At 33.2% G+C, this 5,905-nt stretch overlaps 1 long non-coding RNA gene across 1 annotated transcript; it reads left to right on the top strand.

The window, feature by feature from the left end:
- The first annotated feature begins 307 nt into the window (after window positions 1-307).
- LOC115227660 lies at window positions 308-5,043 on the top strand. The gene is made up of 4 exons (XR_003883147.2): window positions 308-517; window positions 1,460-1,541; window positions 2,573-2,625; window positions 4,882-5,043. It is a non-coding gene; the product is annotated as an uncharacterized LOC115227660 (long non-coding RNA).
- Window positions 5,044-5,905: the final 862 nt, after the last annotated feature.

The following is a 5,905-nucleotide window of genomic DNA, read 5'->3' on the forward strand; positions in this document are numbered from 1 at the left end:
CAGTGCGATGCGGTTTTGATACAGACCGTGATCCGATGGCCATATCTCCTTGTGATCCGAGAGGTTTGGACATAAGCATTTTAAAACATGATTTTTGAATACTAAATAGCAATAACTTTACGGAATTTTACTTATGCTGTTAACTTTCAACAATTCGGCAACTCTTTTACGGTTTCATTTATTGCTTTTGGGTATTTTAAAGCAATGATTAAACTTACTTGCATGGTAAACATCCCCAGTGGTGTCATTTCTGTTGTTGTTGCTGTAATTAGCAGTAATCGTACTAATAAATATTGTTGTTGTAGTGTATAATTTTCATATCTATTATTACAGCCTGTATGCCGATTCGCAATATCAATGAACGGTGCTAAACTGAAGACTGAAAGGTCCTGCAGCACATACAGAAAATGTGTTGAAGCTATGAGAAACAATACCCTTACATGCAATAAACGGACGAATGGCACGTCTTGTACTGGTTGTTGCGTCGGACACTTATGTAACAAGAATGATTTCATTGGTAAGTGTTATTTATTGTCTAATATAACACTAACAAGTTTATTACAAATTGATAGTTAATAAGAACATTTTATAGTAATTAATATACGGGAAAATATTTTGATGTGTGTATACTGTTTGCAATGCTCTCTCTCCCTCTCTTCCTCTCCCCCTCTCTCTCTCTCTAACACACACACACACTCACAGATGGAATCAAACACCACGCCATGAAGGAAAAGAATAAAAGAGAGCACTTTTGGCGTGTGAGCAAAATATTGGTTAGAAAGCTGAATGCCTGGAACATAATTTCGGCGATAAACTCGCACGCAGTCGCAGTAGTTCGGAATGACGCTGGAAAACTGAAGTGGACAGAGGAGAAGCTAAAGGAGTTGGACAGGAAGTCAAGAAAGGTCCTATCGATGTATGGAACCAATCATCCATGTGCAGGCATTGATAGCCGATACACGAAGAGAGCGACAGGAAGAAAGGGAATGATAAGTGTGTATATATATATATATATATATATATATATATATATATATATATATATATAATTATTATTATTTGAGTGAATAAAATCCAAACTTACAAGGGAAAAATTAAATTTAGAAATACTAAATCAAATTTCACACATTATAAGATATATATAAAAAATTAAAATAAAAAAAACAGCTTTTATCAATTCAAAATGAACAATTAAATTACACCATCTAGAAAATTACATATAATAGAAATATAAAAAATAAATAACAATTAAATGTCAATGCTTAAGTAAATTGCAAATAATAATAATAATAAAAACGTATATAATAGGTAGAATAAGAATAATATATATATATATAGTATTTTAAGTGTATATGTGATTATGAATGTATATTTTTGTCTACGTATGTGGGTTTTATGTGCATCTATGACGTGTGTCTCATTTATAAACGCAGCGATTATTTTCTATATCAATCCATAGGCTGGACCAAATCCCTCGTATTTCGTTTGATTTTTAAAAAGTTCAACGAATATAAAATCCCGCTGAGAACATATCAAGAGCCGTGAGTAGATATCTGCCCTCTCTCTCTCTTTCTCCGTACACAGACGCGCGTGCGCGCACACATATGCACTGAACATGCGCACTCCTGCATACACATACACACTCTCACGCACACACACACACACACATGCATATTTTATAGAAGAAATGTGAAACGTCAAATAAATAGTGAGGTTTCATGAAATTCAGACAATCAACTCCATTTACTGATAGTAAACTATTACATAAAACTTTCTTTTTTAACTTACTGAATTTTTGCTGGTCAATAAAAAGACTGTTCTATCCACTATTTTGTCTTTATATATTCCGTCTTATAATTTCCGATTCTGACAGTAAATAAAATCCTACTCAAATATTCACTAATCTTGTGTTTACACACACACACACACACACACACAGACACACACACACACACACACACACACACACACACACACACATACACACACACACATAAGAACATATGTAATCACACACTTCCTTTTGGTAATATTTTTCTTCTCAACATTTTCGTTTTCCTTTCTGAAAAAGAGATATGCTCGGAACATTAAAAACCCTCTCATTTCCCCCACTTTACCGAGTGTCAAGCTAATATATTTATACATAATTATATTCTCAAACGCAGGATAATGCTAATAGTATAGCATGAACAGGATAAAGTATTCACATGTTGCCGAAAACTCTGTCGGCGGCCAGATTACGCGTCTTATAAAGCTAGATGTATATAGCCTAACTTTGCAGAAGTATTTGTCGTTCGCGCAGTTTAGCTTAATGGTAAAGCACTTGAAGCGTAATCACAGGGGTGTGAGGTGTAGTCACATAGCTGGCTGACGACAGATTTATCTGCAAATTATGGATATTTCATGCGGTTCACGTTATATCATTAGCATTATCCTGCGTTTCAGAATAAAATTATTTCTTTATTTTTCAATACATCTCAACGCTTTTAAATCAAGCTTTGTTTCTTGAATTTAATGTATTATATATATATATATATATATATATATATATATACACATCCGGCTTTTTCAGATTGAGCATGACCTTTCAACCGTGACGGGAACATTTAGAGTTGAAGACTGTGGGTAAGCAAATGCTTCTAACACATTTATTCAAATTTATTTGCTTTTGTTCCAAACATTCGATTTTATCGCATGTATTATACGTCACAATAATCAACAGTGTTGTACTTGTGACCCAGAATATACTAATTCATACATTCAATGAAATGTTTAAGTGTTTTATCCATGTTTTATTATACAAAGGACACACAAACCCATATAAAGATACAGAGAGAAATGTATATATATATATATATATATATATATATATATATATAATATACAGTATATATATATTATATATATATATATATATATATATACAGATATACATATACATACATACCTATCTATATATATATATATATATAATATATATATATATATTAATATATTATATATATACATAAATATATATTATATATACATATATATACATACGCATTGAGTCGAAACAGGAGCATCTGAAGAAGGGGAATGTTCCTTGTATTGTTTGTCTTGTACTCTGTTTTTTCGTTGTTGAAAAGAGTCCGTTTCCTTGTTTGATTTCATGTTTTCTCGTTGTGTTCTACGCTTTTTTGTGGTGTCCTGTACTCATATATATATGTATATATACGTATAGATGTAGGTATGTACATATATGTATGTATGTATGCATATGTTTTATTTATTAAATTGCTGTATATATATGTATATATATATACATACATATACATCACACATATATATACACACATATATATACACACACATATATGGGTGTGTATATATATATAAATTGAGGTGGGTATCGGCAATTTGAAACCAACAAGGAAATAATTCACAGTCACTAAGTGTGAAAAGAGTGCAGTGAGCACCAGCATTATTAGAAATATTAGTCATAGACTCCTTAGCCACAAAAAGACATATGGTCTGTTTGCATTGACAGTGGGGAGACCATTCCCACGGTAAGCCAGATGGATTAGATTAGCATGGTAATTTCTTATAGGAAGTTAATACTCATCAGCAATGCTCACTCCATTACGGCTGGTGGAGGCTAATTCACGCCTCTCAGTATCATTGAGAATGCCATAGGAATTAGGGACTGATTTCACAAAATGGCAATGTGAAGATTATAAAATATTGAAGGTAGCTAACACACATTTTAAAACCAACCAGGTAATTATATATATATATATATATATATATATATATATATATATATATATATATATATGTATCTCTCTCACTTTTTCTCTCTTTTACTTGTTTCAGTCATTTGACTGCGGCCATGCTGGAGCACCACCTTTAATCGAGCAAATCGACTCCGGGACTTATTCTTTGTAAGCCCAGTACTAATTCTGTCGGTCTCTTTTGCCGAACCGCTAAGTGACGGGGAGTAAACACACCAGCAATGCTTGGGAGACAAACACAGACACACAAACACACACACATACACACACACACACATATATATACATATATACGACAGGCTTCTTTCAGTTTCCGTCTAACAAATCCACTCACAAGGCATTGGTCGGCCCGGAGCTATAGCAGAAGACACTAGCCCAAGATGCCACGCAGTGGGACTGAACCCGGAACCATGTGGTTGGTTAGCAAGCTACTTACCACACAGCCACTCCTGTATATGTATAAATACATATATAAAGTGTATTCAAAGATTTATGCAGGGGGTGAAGACCTTCATGTGCATTTCTTAGTGGACGAATATATTCTTAAGACCAACTTTTAGTCACCCGCTTGTAGTTCGAGCCTTCTTCACTAATTCTGTTCTCAACCATATTGAATGCGGTTATTTTAGCTATGATAATCCAATCCTGAGCTATATTTGAATATAGTGATAGAAAGCGATGTGAAAGACAGTGGTGATGGTTGTGGAGGGGGAAGTGATGAAAAGTATTGATGGTGATGGCGTCAGAAGTCTGGATGGCGTGTGTATTGCAGATATGGTGGCGATGGTGGTGGTACTGTTGTTTATCATGAAGCTTTGCAATAAGTTCCGAGTCGACAAATTATATCATTGCTTTGATGAAAATTGTTCATTGCTTGAGAAATATTCATGTTTCATGAAATTTAATATGTACTCAATGCATGGTGTCATTGTTGGACCAAGGATTAACAGGGCAGCTTTTAAACGAATGTATATATATATATATATATATATATATATATATATATATATATATATATATATCAATGTATGTATATTTCTAGCTAGCTAGCTAGCTACATACATACATACATACCGACATACATGTATGTATTTATTTTTTATTTCAGCTCAAACAGAAATAAAATATTTGCTATTTACTGTACAGTATTTAGCGAAATGACTGAAAGTCAACTGCGGCGCAATATCTCCCAAGTTTTGAACAAATCCCAGGAATTGCTTAACTTAGGAGTTAAGAAAAGCCACATGAAATTCATTGATGAAAGTAAGTATCGTGTTTCTTATTAATTTAATCATCATTACCGTCATAATTAGCTTCATCAATCACCAACCTCTTAGTCGTTGTCGTCATCATCAACCACAGAAGATGATACCAAGCACACAGACTCTCTCTCCCTCTCTCTCTCTCTCTCACACACAACTATTTATTTACATTTTCTCAACGCTTGGATAATTTAAAAAAAAAGCATTTTATTTTGCGCTTTTCCGTTTCTTGTCCCTACGGAACTGTTTGTCTTTGCTCAGTTTCTTTTTAATTATACCAATTAACCGAGGGCAAAAATGTTTTCTTCTAATTTTGTATAGAAGTAGAAGATGCAGACTCTAATGGGCAGAAAAATTCAAACAATTCCAGTACTTGCTTTAATTCAAACAGGAAAACTATTTAGTGCTGCAAATAATTTTCCTCAGCGAAAATTCATTTCGTACGAAGTGATCAAGTTAATTTTTACATTAGGATCGATAGATACACACACACAGCTCATACGATTTAAACAGTGTCTAAGGGATATAAGAGAGGAACAAATCATATCCCATTGCCGGAAAAGGATATATTTTCACTTCGTTTCCATTCATTTCATTTTACCATCGCCAAATCAATATAACATCTACCCATTTCTAGCGTACATTAGGTTTTGCGCTTCCGGTCAGTATGTCTAAAGAGTGATCAATATATTGACGAAATTCAACACTAGAGGCCGCGAAACAGACTAGCATTCTGAGTAGTCATATCCCGTAACCAGTTATATATTGCTCGAGAAAATATAAAATATATATATATACATATGCACACACCTCTATTTCTATTTTATTTATTGATTTTAAAAATATATAAGAAAATATATATATAAGAAT

The sequence above is a fragment of the Octopus sinensis genome, unplaced genomic scaffold (assembly GCF_006345805.1).
Source record: "Octopus sinensis unplaced genomic scaffold, ASM634580v1 Contig06677, whole genome shotgun sequence".
Classification (NCBI taxonomy): domain Eukaryota; kingdom Metazoa; phylum Mollusca; class Cephalopoda; order Octopoda; family Octopodidae; genus Octopus; species Octopus sinensis.